Source organism: Canis lupus, chromosome 21 (genome assembly GCF_011100685.1).
Source record: "Canis lupus familiaris isolate Mischka breed German Shepherd chromosome 21, alternate assembly UU_Cfam_GSD_1.0, whole genome shotgun sequence".
Classification (NCBI taxonomy): domain Eukaryota; kingdom Metazoa; phylum Chordata; class Mammalia; order Carnivora; family Canidae; genus Canis; species Canis lupus.
The window spans coordinates 48,811,562-48,825,908 of record NC_049242.1 but is presented as its reverse complement, the minus strand read 5'-3'; the positions used below and the strand labels follow the sequence as shown (position 1 = coordinate 48,825,908).

Here is a 14,347-nt window from a genome sequence, read left to right as displayed (position 1 = left end):
CACCCAGGCTGCCCTCATCTTTAATTCTTGTGTCAACTAAAGGTTGGGACACAACGTCTGCTTTTTCTCCCCCTGATTTTTGAATTTAGTTATGTGAGGAATCTTAAAAGGGTACATAGATACAATCAGTCACTGTAAGTTGTATGTTTAAACAATTACTTTCCTTGAAAATAAGACTGGTTTTGAAAACTTTGGGTCTGTAGTTGTCGGATCTGTGTCCGGCCTGTCACACAGTCCTCAGCTCTTCTGCCCCTCGCAGCTCCTCCACCGCGCCAGCCTCCCGGTCCACTCCTTCCGATGCATCTGCAGCCTTTACACGTTCAGAATCCTCCCCTTGGCCCTGTGTCCCAGCCTTATGGTCCTCAGTTTCCTCTGCCTGTCTCGAAGGACCTTTACCAATCTGGTTGGTCCTGCACTCTCGTCTTCTAGCCGTCACCCCGCCGCCCCACCTAGTCCCAGCATCTCCTCGTTGTGTCTCTCTAATGGTACGCATTTCTGACTGCCCTGGTCCACACTGCTTCTCCTCTCATCTTCTCTTCCCTCCCCTCCCTTTCCCTTTCCCTTTCCTGAGGTGGTATGCACAGCCCCTCCCAATGTGGTGCCTTCAGAGTCACAGTAGATCCGTGACACCTGGAATGGCATCTGTATCTGTGCTTGCCATCTTTACAGCAGGAGCTGCATCGAAAAAGCGTGGAGTGAATGAGCAAGGCACGGCCTCTGCAGAGGTCATGAGGAATCCCTTTAAAACCCAGATGGATGTTTTACTCTGTGTGTGTGGGGGGTGAGGAGTATACAGCGTTTAAAAGTTGGAAGACTCTCTGAATGAGTGAGGGCAGCTATTTTCTGTGCAGCAGGATTTTAGGATGAGAGGTCGCGGAGGACAGGTGTCCCACGACCAGTTGTTCTGAAGTCTAAAAGATATGTTCTCGGTGTCAGGTTTTATCTTCATTTCATTTAACAAACTGGAATTGTCTGAGAGTTGAAAAATTGGCCTTCCCACTAGCACCCATGCTCAGGTGGGGAGGTCTTTGGGAAAGGGAGGGATGGGGAGGAGTGAGGTCCACCGAAAGATAAATAAAAGTTTCCGATTATTAGTATCTAAGGAGGGAGAAGAAAAATAACCAGTAATTATGGCAGTGGAGTCCTAGGAGTCTAGTTTGAACAGCATTCTCAACTAATGCAGTAATTTAACTGATGAGTGACAGAGTGGTGGCATTCAGCTCAAAGTTTTATTTGGCTATACCTTCTACATTCTTTCTCCTGAGGAAATGCCCAAACGTGTAGATTCGAGTGACAGCAAGGCAGTTAAATAATCTGGGATATGAATGTGGTTTTGTTTTACACTCCAGCAGCTATAAAATCAGTGAAGAAAAATCTGGATTCTTTTTTTTTTTTTTTTCCTTAAGAAAATGGAATCACTTCTTTACATTTCTTTGGTTAAATCTGAATCAAAATTTTAATTTAGGGATTATTTAATTCCGATCCTTTATCTGCATTAAGATCTAGAAGCTTTTTATAACTAAAAAAGTTGCAGTTCTCTTGAGCTTCTGCCAATAGCGTACAATGATGCCAAAATTTATGTGTGGGAAAGTTGATTTCAATGAGGGTAATTTAGCTGAAGTTTAGTCTAAGAAACTAGTGTTTTGCTGCCAAGCAATTATTTGCATTTCTAAAAAATGACTTATAGTTTTTACCAATGCTTTCTTTTCATCATAGGCTACTTACTTAAGTTATTGTTACTAATGGTGTATTTTCTATAAAGGAAATTATATTCTTGTTTAATTTGGTTAATGTCAGCCTTGTTTTTGATATGTGATTTTAGTACTTCTATTAAATGCTGCCTTTATTTGAATAAAAATCCGTAGGAATTAAATCAACAGCTAGAAAAAAGAAAAGAAATGGAAGAACGTGAAAAAAGAAAGGCAATTGCTGAAGAAAAGCACAAGGAATGGGTTCAGAAAAAGAACAAACAGGTAAGGACCCACATACTGACAGCTCTTTTGCAAAGTCTTTTTTTTTCATTACCTCCTCATAACCTAGGTTTTTGAAGAATCTGTCAGATTCTTTGGCCTGATATTTTTGCCCCCTACCTTCGTGGACATTTATGAGATCTCTGTCTTTACCCTTTGTTCTCTGCTTCTCTCCCTTTCCCCTCATGTGGCTTCCTTGTATCTTGCAGCAGGTAGTCATGAGTCTGTATCTCGAGGCCTGACTTCCTGGAGTCTTAGAGTTCCGCATCTTAGGTTGGCAGACACCTCCGAGCCTGCAAATCTATAACACTTATCCATTTTTATCTATTCTCCTTTGATTTCTGCTATAGTATGACTCATATCAATTAGCCAGGCATCATCAGAGTTATTCTATTGTTTGTGACCTCCCTTCACCCCTCATTTCCTTTATAGTCACCACTCTGCTGTTTCCAATCTCTTCCTGTCTGGTCTGGTTACATCTTTCAACTTATTTACTGTTTATTTCCCCATACTTGATGTAAGCTCCCTAAGACCAGAGATTTTTGTCCCTGTTATTCAGTTCTCCAGCAGCTAGATCAGTGCCCGACATAACAGATGCCCGAAAATACGTGTTGAGTGAACGAAGCCATCCTCTGTGGCTTCGCCAGACTCATCTTGCTGAAAAAGTTGAATATCATTCCCCAATTCAAAATATATTTTTTTATGATTCCCTAAATCCCTCTGAATAATGTTTTAACAATTCTAGCGTGCTGGTTAAAGATCCACCACTCTCTGCTCTCTGAGCCATATCTTCTTCCATCCGTGGTTCCCTTCATTGCTTTGTACCAGAATTCTTTTGAAAGCAAACATAGGATAATCATGGCTCATCTTATTATTAGTTACTGGAAATTTGGGGGAGGAACAATATTATTTTCATGTTAAAGCAGGCATAGATATTTAGTGGAGATAGAATATAAATTTTATATTATTTTTAAGAACACGGTAGATTTCAGAGAAATCTCAAGCAATAGACTGTGCTCCCCACCCCCCAAGGATATGTATTCATGAGAAATCTTGAGAACACTTCTGTTTCTCACCTCCTTATCTTTTTATATTATACTTCATCAGCATGGAATCTCTTCATATCCCCCACCCTACCTTTCCCTTTATTATCCTACTCAAAGTATATCCTACATGAATCATTCACTGATCACATGCTAGAAATAGAAAATCTTTCCTTCTCTGAATCCTTGTTCAATTTATATCACTTTGTATTTTGTATATATTTTGTTGCTATTTTGGGTTATGCATATGTCCTTGCTTCCTTGTAATTTTAAGACTTAAGGGTAGGAATTATTTATTTTTATTTTTTAAAGATTTTTATTTATTCCTGAGAGACAGAGAGAGTCAGAGACATAGGCGGAAGGAGATGCAGGCTCCCTGCAGGGAGCCCGATGCAGGACTCGATCCCAGGACTCCAAGGTTATGACCTGAGCCAAAGGCAACGCTCAACCTCTGAGCCACTCAGGCATCCCAGGAATTATTTTTTATATTACTTTTTATCTATTATAGGATCTAGCATCATGCTTTGTAATACAGTAAGCATTTGTTATTGGAATGAATGAATAAATCTTTTCTCTTTCAGTTTTTTTTTTTTTTTTTTTTAAGATTTTACTTATTTATTCATGAGAGACACAGAAAGAGAGAGGGAGAGAGAGGCAGAGACATAGGCAGAGGGAGAAGCAGGCTCCCTGCAGGATGCCTGACGTGGGACTCAATCCCCAGGTCTCCAGGATCACGCCCTGGGCTGAAGGCAGCGCTAAACCACTGAGCCACCTGGGATGCCTCATCTTTCATTTTTAATACATTCTTTTACTGGATCACAAATTAGAAATTTTGAAAATACCTATTTTTTGTCTGTTTTCTATTATGATTTTCACATATTTAGAATGGTATTGTTTTTATTATTTGATTCAATTTTATATGGATTTTAAATTTTTAATTCTAATTGTCCTTAACTATTGTTGAATGTAATGCTCAGTGGGATTAGTAAGAGTACTCGTCAATAATTTCAGTAGGTTGAAGATGACATAGCTTTTGTCATTCAGCTGTTGTAAGAAGGAAATTGGCTGGATGTCTGTGTGTTATACCATAAATGTTCTTTATTTAAGAAGTAAATTATTATTATTTTTAAGTTTGCTTCATTCCATAATACAACAAGAAAGTCCTTTGTGAATCAGTGCCCAAATCCGATTAAGTCAGTGTGACTATTTGCAAAGTCTGTGTGATATTTTGTGCAGTCTGTAGCCATAAAACTAAACAGTTTTACATGTACAGAGTAGTATCCTCTCTCCTCTAAAAGCTTCTCTTATCTTCTGGCTCCATTAAGCTCATTTTACCATGCCAGTCAAATATAGTTGTTGTTTGTCTAAGAATGTAAGATACTGCTGAGAGATGATATAGTCTCTATTTTAATTAGTGTCAGTAGATCTAATCGAGTTATTTGAGAAAGAATTTTTTTTTCTTTTGGAGGGAAATGGCTTGTCCTGACATAAATCACCAATTATTGAAAGCAAAATTCCATAAGTATGAGAATGGTTCAAAAATAAGCTCTGAGAAATTAAATTTATTTATTCTGTAGAACTCTTGTGCAAGTTAAGGAATAATTGATTACTCTGTCCTTTTTTTTCCTTTTAGGCCTATCAGATTTCCTATGCAGTCTTAGATTTACCTCTCTTTGTAAAGACTGCTCTCCTGGTTCTTCTCTTCCCGTCTGGCATCTCTGTTTACATTTCTTGGTGTGTGGTCCTCCACTGCCTCAAGCTTCATTCACATTTTAGTTATATCTGTGGCATAATTTTCTTGAAGTCATTTTTGCTGTGTTCTATCAAAAAATCAGACAAAAAGAATTTATGTTATCTATTAGCAAAGTTAGTTTCTTCTAATACGACACTAAATTGTTAAATCCTTTTCAAATAAATGGCTCATCTGGTACTCTTACATTTGTGTGGCCATATCACACGTGTTGTAAAAGGGCCTTATTTACCTTCATTGTTTTAAAAAATATTTAGAAATAAAATTACTTTTAATTCTCAAAAGATGGAACTGACTTTTTAGTACAAAAAATTAGTTCAGATCAATAAAGCATATGATAACACTATTATCCAGGCATCATTCATGCATTCAGCACTTTCCAGATAATACTGAAGGAACCAAAGTAGAAGTTAGAAACTTTAAGTAGCCAGTCATTTTGTTTGTTTCCTTTAGTTGCAAGAAACAAAGGTTCTCTGGGGGGCCCATCTTAAAAAAGGGAAGATTTATTGTTGTGCTCTGTGGTCTAGCGCTGGAGTGCCAGAAAATCTGAAGTCACTTAGCAGTGGGCTGCTCTCTCCTCGTGCATCCCTCTGAGTGCCTGCTCTGTTCTCCTTTAGCTAACTAAAGGCATTCCATGTTCTCTTTTCTAGTTTAGATTCTACAGAAAGTCCTTTTGATTGATGTTTAAAAGAAACTTCATTGAGCTGTAATTTACATACAATAAAATAAACCCATCTTAAGTTGGATGAGGTTTGACAAACTTACGTACCTGTATAATAAACAGCACCACACTCAAGATAATAGAATATTCCCGTCTCTCCAAAAAGTTCCCTTGTGCCCCTTTGCATATAACCACCTGCCCCGCACCTCCAACTAGCCCCAGCTACAAGGAAACCATTAGTCTGTTTTCTGTCCCTTAGATTATAGATTTGCCTTTTCCAGAATTTCATATAAATGGAATTGTAGAATATATATCTTCTTCTGCATTGGGCCTCTTTTGTTTTTAAAATGTCCTACTATTAAGATTGTACCTTTTTATTGTTGAGTAGTACTCTATTCTGTGCAGTACCACAAATTATATATCCATTTACCAATTGATGGAAAAATGGGTTGTTTCCAGTTTTGGGTTATTATGAATAAAATTTTCTGACCACTTATGTATAAGCCTTTGTGTGGATATTTGTTTTCATCTCTTGGGTAAATACTTAGGCCCTGAATTGCCAAGTTGTATGGTGAGTATATTCAAAAGAAATTGCCAAACTGTTTTTTAATGTGCTTGTGTCATTTTATATTTTCGGGACTGTGGTAGGAAAGTTGCAGTTGCACCACATCCTTGCCCAACTTGGTGTTGTCTGTCTTTTTCATTTAAGTAATTCTAGTAAACATGTGGTAGTATGTCATTGTTCTAATTGTCGTTTCCCTGAGATCTAAGGATATTTAGCATCTTTCATAAGCTTAACTGTATTAGTCTACCAGGGCTGCCATAACAAAATACCACAGTCTGGGTGACTTAAACAACAGAAATTTATTTTCTTCCAGTTCTGGAGGCCGGAAGTCTAAAATGCAGGTTATCAGTGAAGGTTTCTCCTGAGGCCCCTCTCCTTGACTTGCAAGATTCCTTCTCTCCATACCCTCACATGCCCTTTTCTCAACATGAATATCCCCGATGTCTCTTCTTCTTCTTTTTTTTTTTTTTTAAACTTATTTATGATAGTCACAGAGAGAGAGAGAGAGAGAGAGGCAGAGACACAGGCAGAGGGAGAAGCAGGCTCCACGCACCGGGAGCCCTGACGTGGGATTCGATCCCGGGTCTCCAGGATCGCGCCCTGGGCCAAAGGCAGGCGCTAAACCGCTGCGCCACCCAGGGATCCCTCTTCTTCTTCTTATAAGGACACCAATCCCATGGAATTAGGGCTCTGCCCTTCTGACTTTAATCTCCTTCATTAACTCTTTAAAGGTCTTGTCTCCAAATATAGTCACTTTGAAGGTTAAAACCTCAACATAAAAATCTTGGGGGGACACAATTCAGTCTATAACACTGTCAACCATGTCTACAATCACTTTTCCTGTTTTTGTTTTGTTTTATGCTTAAGTTTTTCCCATTTAGTGGAAAGATTGTATGTCTTTTTTATAAGTTGTATGATTATATATTCTTTTCCTGTCACATGTATGTATTGCAAGTATTTCTTCCCATTTAATTTTCCTTAATGGTATTTTTTTAAGAGAAGTCTTAAATTTTGATAAAGTTCCATATTTAAAAACATTTTATATAGCTTGTGGGTTTTGTGTCCTAGTTAAGAAACATTTGCCTTCATCAAGCATTTATAAATATTCTCCATTGTTTTCTTTGGGGATTTGTGTAACTTTAGTTTTTACCTGTGTGTGTAATTGAGTTCATTTTAATGTGTGGTATGAGTTAAGGGTCAAGGTTCATTCTTTTGTGTATGGAGGTCCAATTGTTCTAACACTATTTGTTGAAAAGATAATCTTTTCCCCATTTAATTACCTTGGCACTTTTGTTTAAAATCAATTGACCATATAAGCATGGGTCTGTTTCTGACTCTATTCTCTCCCTTTGATCTAATCCTGAGCCAGTACCACAGGAGCCTGTTACTATAGCTTTATAATTATTGAATTTATAATTATTCTAATCAGTATAAATCTTCTACCTTTTTTCTTCTTTTTCAAAATTGTTTTTAGTTACTCTGTATCTTTCCCTATACGATTTAGAATCAGCTTATGAGTTTCTCTGATCATGTTTGCTTTAATAGTGCCTGACAGTATTGTGATTTCATTAAAAATATAGATCATTTGGGGGAAAATGGCCATCTTGATAATACCAAATTCTAAATCTATAAACATCATTTTTCTTTCTATTTGTTGAGGTCATCATTAATTTCTCTCAGTAATGTTTTTTAGTTTTCAAGGTACAATGCTATTATACATCTCTTGTTAAATGTATCTGTAAGAATTTCATGTTTTTGATGATGAGAACAGTTATCTTGCCTTATTCCTCATTGTAAATTATGACTTCCATGCCTGGTTTTGATATCAGAGTAATACTAGGCTCTTAAAATGAGTCTGGGTGTGCTCCCTTTTTCTTTATTTTCTGAAATTCTTTGTGTAGTAATTGGTATTATTTCTTCCTTAAGTGTGCAATGGAATCTGGCAGTGAAGGTATTAGAGGCTGGGGTTTTCTGTGTGGGAAAGTTTTAAATTCTGAGTTATTTGTACGTACTCTGTTTTCTTTTTGAATCAGTTTTGGAAAATGATATTTTAAGGAATTTTGACATTTCATTTAAATCAAATTAATTGACGTAAAATTATTTTTAACATTCATTTCAATATCTGCATGTGATCTGCCACTTACCATCTGTATGACTTTAGGCAAATGACTTCATTGTGCCTCATTTCCTCATTTGTAAGTCGAGAATATAACAGTGCCTACCTCATACTGTGGTTGCAAGAATTGACACAGTACATATGTATAAAGTATATGGAAAAGTAACAGGAAGAGTCCGCACTCAATAAATATTAGCTGTTACAATTGAAGACAGCATAGGGATGACTGCTTGTTGGTGAGGTTGTGGAGGAGTCTCGTGAGTCAGAGTGAATGACATATGCTGTGACATCCTTTTTAATCTTGTAACTTTTCTGACAGTATGAAGTACTTAAAATCCAGTATTGTTTCAATGGAAATTAGATTTTCAGCAAGGAAGGATTCCTTTTTGTAGCTGTTGACAGCCCAGCAAGACAGAAGTACACATAGTATCTCGGGGAATGACTCAGGCTTGATTTTCTTTCTTTCTTTTTTTTTTTAAGATTTATATATTTATTTGAGGAGCCCACGTGAGCTCCATGACCCTGAGGGCCCATGATCCTGAGATCGTGATCTGAGCTGAAACCAAGAGTTGGTTGTTCAGCCAACTGAGCCACCCAGGCACTCTGGGCTTTGAATTTTAAGACCTGTCTTTCTTGTACAGGCCCCCCTGACATATATTCTATGTAACTGATGTTTGTTACTTGGGTGTTAATTGAATTGCTCGTATTATTCTATAAGATGCTTTCAAAGGAAGAATTTTTTTCTTTGCTCATGTATCTTTTGCTTGTGAAGGGTAATGAATCTGGCATTTGTATTGCATACAGTTATGCCTTACAGATTATTTTCTAAACCTTTGATAAAGAGAGTAGGCCATGTCATTGGTTTAGAATGTAGGTGGGTCGGTAAGTTATCTTCAGAATGAAAAGGAAAAAAAAAAAATTGAGTCATAGTCAATTTTTTTCTGTAAAGGGCCAGATAAATAGTTGTCTTTCCAGGCCATACAGTCGCTGTTGTAGCTACTCAGTTTTGCTATTGTAGTGCAAAAACAGCCATAGACAACAAATGTATAATAAATGGGTGTGGCCATGTTTCAATAAAACTTTACTTACAAATGCAGGTCTGTGGACCATAGTTTGCCAAGCTCTGGCCTGGGTAAGATGTATAAGAATTATGTAGCTAGAGATTTGACTGTATGTGCCCTTATAACAGTGTTTAATGGTCCAAAATGTTATTTTTTTGTCCTCTGTAGCTTACAGATAGTGAAGATTTTATCTAAGCATTTGTATTGGCAAACTGTCAGGAAATGTACATATATGGCAGCTATTTTAGAGTAAAGGTAAACATTACTAAAAAACACCAGATTCAGAACACTCTAACAGGTTGTGATTTCTGTTCACTAATCAGCAAATCTTTATTGAGCAACTACTGTTTACGTAGCACTGTCACAGGCTCCGAGTATACTTTGGTGAGCAGGGTCTTTGTTACTATCATGAAGAAACTTCTAGCTGAGCTACTAGACTAAAATTGACCAGGGGATTACAGGTATGTTTTATATATTTTCATAAGCCCACATTGTGTCAACCACTGTGTTAACCACCTATTTTAAGAAATAACTGAAACTTAGAAAATTACTGCATATAGCACTCCTTGCTTATATGAGCATTATTACAGACTCCAATTAAAATTTATTCATTTTTATTTAAGCAAAGAAAAGAAAGAGAACAAAAAATTAATAAGGAAATGGAGGAAAAAGCAGCAAAAGAATTGGAGAAAGAACATTTACAAGAAAAGGCAAAAGAAAAATATCAAGAATGGCTAAAGAAGAAAAATGCTCAAGAATGTGAGAAAAAGAAGAAAGAAAAGGTATTTTTACTAAAGTGGACAATGGGAATGTATGGCTCTGGTGTTCATATGTGCCAACTATATTGTATAGAAAGTTTCCAATAGAAAATTTGCACCACCTTAGCACAGAAATAAATATGTGAAGCTATTCCTACTTATTTATACTATGTGTAAGTTTCAGAAATGAATATGCATTTGTGGTTTTCTTAGGTTGAGAAATATTAACAAGCCTGTTGATGTATTTTCAGTCAGGTTCAAACTTTTTTTCATCGTTTATGCTTTTAAATATTTTTTGATGCACTTTTACAAAAGTCTTATTTATTGTAAATTACTGTTCTATTTTAAAATAGCAAATTGCTTTTTTCTTCTTGGGTCTGATGGCTTACTGTTTAGAAATAATCATTTTTAGATCACATCCCTGATCATGTTAAATTTTACTATCAAATTATAGAAATAAGATTTAATATTTATGATCAGTAAGCCATTGGGGTGGGAAGCTCTTGGGGAAAAGAGTCAGTAGAATATGAATAGAATTTTTAGCTACAGAACACCACTAGAAATTCTTTGGTCTTGTCATTTTAAGGAAAAAGAAAAACAACGGCAAGCTGAATTACAGGAAAAAAAGGAAATAGCAGAGAAAAAGTTTAAGGAATGGTTGGAAAATGCAAAAAATAAACCTCGTCCAGCTGCAAAGAGCTATGGTTATGCCAATGGAAAACTTACAGGTTGGTTGTTATGTTATGTGGCTTACATAAATATGGCTTGCAGGAGCAAATATTGTACATTATGTTTCCTTTTGACAGAAATAGAAATGTGTAAAAATCATTTTTCTTTCAAATTACTATTTTCTGGAAGATTATAGCATACTATGTTTCTATAGAAATACTACAAACTTTTTTGTTATTCTCTTATAAATCTGATTTTATAGGCAGTAGTTGCAAAACTGTAAAGTAATGATTTCTAACTTTAAGAAACACATAAAACTTTCTTACATTTTTGGTTTTTGAAGCTTTAATGAGGATATATTTAAGAGGTCATTTTTCTTCCCCTTCTTCTAACTGTCTCTGAGCCAGAGCTTCCAATCAGTGTCTTTGGCACATTCCTTTTGCAGGATGGAATACTAGGCAGCACATGAACCCCACACAGAACTGGTTGGCCTTTAGGCTCGCTCTGATTATAAATGGCAGTGCATGTTTTTCTTTGTACTTCATGTTGGAAGCTCATACCTTGCTGACAGCTGCCTTCACTTGTTTAAGTGATTTATTATTAAAAATACTCCCATTCTGTTCTGTTCACACAATAGAACATATTCCAGACTTTGTTTTGACCGTCTTGGTGAAGTGTGTGTTGACATATCTATGCAGTCAAAGTGGGTTGCCAGTGTCGGAACGACACATTCCTGCTGTCAGGGTTTAGGCCGCTCCTACGTGTCACAAAAGCCATCCATTACAGCTACTAGGCACTAGACATGGTCTGCTTGTTTCTGTCTCTTTTTCTGTTTGAAAAAAGGAGTAAGTAGTGATTTTAACCAACCAATTGGATAGTAAAGTTAGAACTTCAGGTGGGAATATATATAATATATATCGGTTAGAAGTTGTTTGCTACAGTAATGGATTATTTTATTAACTTTTTTCCACTTTAATATTTTGTTCAAGTAAACATTTGTCTGCAAGTGCTTTACGGCTCTTAATAATCAAAATTACAGTGGTACTTTGAAATCTGATTGAGTGATAGTAATATAATATTTCAGTGATTCTGAATAAGAGTTTTGATTCACTTTAGCTATATATACATCATAGCTTTTTTTTCTCTAAAGTTCAGTGTCTGATGAGGGAAAACTAGTATGCAATCTGGTTTCCCAGACTGAGTTAAGAAAATGAAGATTTTGATCAGTTTAAGGGTTCTAAAAGTAATTTCTTAGTAAAATTTTTCTATTTTTTATTTATGTAGATTTTATAGCACTCTTTGGACTTTCTTAGTTATTTATATTTTAATTTTTACTGCAATACTTGCTGTCTTTGAAAAATGTTACTTGTTTGAACCTATTGTAGAGTTCAAATTTTAATTGTATTAAATTGGCTTGTCAGTGATGTTTTTGCTGTTTTGATACTGTAACATTTTTCTAGGAATTTAAAAATAGTTTATTTGATCTCAAGGAGTTATTTCTGGTTTGTTTTGTTCTTTTTAATAATTTTAGATTTTTACAGTGGAAATTCTTATCCAGAACCAGCCTTTTATAATCCAATTCCATGGAAACCCATTCATATGCCTCCTTCCAAAGAAGCTAAGGACCTATCGGGAAAGAAGACTAAAAGGCCTGTGATAAGTCAGCCACACAGGTCATCGTCGTCTCTGGTGGCTCAGAAAGCCAGAAGCAATCTTTGCCTTGGAACTCTATGCAGAATACAGAGATAGTAGGGTGTAGGACATTACATGCTTTTACCTGGAGCTATTTAATTTTAAAAGTAGAATCATTTTTGACTCCTCAGTCAACAGCTCCACATTTGATGTGATTATTGACACTTTCACATTTTGCATTTGTATATGTTGTCCTTAGAGTTAATTGAAGAAGGTGTTTTATACATTTTCATTTTTATAAGTGCTTCAACGTTGATCTTGACATTTTGTTTCACAGGATAAACGACTGAATATCTAACTGTTGTGTTTATATTTCGCTTGTATTAAAACTACACTGTAATACCAATAAAACCAACAGTTTGTGTTGTGTTCTTTCGTATTCTGTGTTTATGTTTACGAGCATAGTAAGATTAAGCTTAAATTGTTCAAACAAGCATTTCCAAACTGTATCACCAAGATAACTCTTAGAAGTATTTAAATGGGTTAGATTCCTAGAGTAATCAATAACAGTCTTTGTAGATAACTTTTGGTGTATTTTTTCCTCTGTAAATATTTTCAAATAACTAGAGGCATGTTTTATAACAAGGAAATAAGGTTGAGTTCTTGAAAGGGAAATTTTATATGCTCTGGATCTTAGATAGCAATCTTGAGACACTACTAATATTTTGCTACACTTTGTACAACACATACATTAATTATAATTAGGTGTTAAATTTTTGAAATTAAGATCAGTACATTATTTTTTATTTTTTAAAAATTTTTAAGAGTTATTTATTTATTTTTATTTATGATAGACAGAGAGAGAGAGAGAGAGGCAGAGACACAGGAGGAGGGAGAAGCAGGCTCCATGCCGGGAGCCTGACGTGGGACTCGATCCCGGGACTCCAGGATTGCGCACTGGGCCAAAGGCAGGCGCCAAACTGCTGAGCCACCCAGGGATCCCCTAGTACATTATTTTTTAATGTTAAAGATTAAGTGAGATTTTATTGAAACAGATCTTATTAGTAAATACATAAGTAAAGTAGTTCAAAACATTAGTAAAATAGCATTCAGCACTTTTTACTAAATTTTACAAGTTTTTATCTTTTTTTAGGAACCGTCAAGAAAAGAAGATTTGTTGTGACAATACAAAGTTCAGTAAGTTCATTTAGAAGTGATTCCTATTTAGAGCATATTCCATGTTTCTGCTAAATTGGTCATCTGTTAGGTTTCTGGTGATGAATGTACAGTGGTGTTGACCAACATAAACAACAGTAGGTTCTTTGAAGGGTATTCATGTCATCAGAGATCTAGGAAAATCCACTTCTAAGCAAAGAACAGTTTAGGAGGAGTCAGTAGGGTTCATTGGGTCAGAATATTGGTGAGATTTAGAGGCCTGACCATCCTCAGAACCTCTCAGACACAGCGATATTTCTAGGTGATCATTCTACTTGAACAAATTTACCTGTGTAGGGAGAATGTACAATTAGCCAGGCTAGTGATAAACTCGTGTATTAAAAACAAAGCATACATAGGCCTGAATTCCTGGGGGTTTTCGATGTGTGTTACATTTAAGAAATCTTTAATTTCACACAGTTGATTAAGTCATTTAGATAACTTGTAACTATAACTCTAATTCTAATAAGACTTTGTTCAATCAGTAGTTTACCCAGTATTACAGTAGTCCCCTCTTATCTGCAGTTTTGATTTCCGTGGTTTTAGTTAAGCTGTGGTCAACCACAGTCTCAAAGAAGGGTAAGTACGGTACAATGAGTATTTTGAGAGAGAGACCACATTCACATAATTTAGTATAGTATATTGTAATTGTTCTGAATTGTCGTTAATCTCTTAGTGTGCTTAATATATGAGTTAAACGTCATCATAGGTATGGATATATAGGTATATATGGGGTTTGGTACTATCTGTGGTTTCAGGAATCCACTAGGGGAGGGGTCTTGGAACATATCCCCACAGATAAGGGAGGGAGTACTCTAATTGAACGTTTACTCTGTGACAGATGTTTTGCGTTTTGATTTAGGAATTTAAATGGCATATTTCTTTAATTCAGTCATCATTTACAGCC

At 35.9% G+C, this 14,347-nt stretch overlaps 1 long non-coding RNA gene across 1 annotated transcript in view; it reads left to right on the top strand.

Annotated features, from left to right (window-relative positions):
- The first annotated feature begins 10,514 nt into the window (after positions 1-10,514).
- LOC106560206 overlaps positions 10,515-14,347 on the top strand; it is a 47,821-nt gene continuing 43,988 nt past the window's right edge. The window contains exons 1-2 of the long non-coding RNA XR_005375881.1: positions 10,515-10,652; positions 13,379-13,422. This is a non-coding gene — a long non-coding RNA (uncharacterized LOC106560206). The remainder of the gene's footprint in view (positions 10,653-13,378; positions 13,423-14,347) is intronic.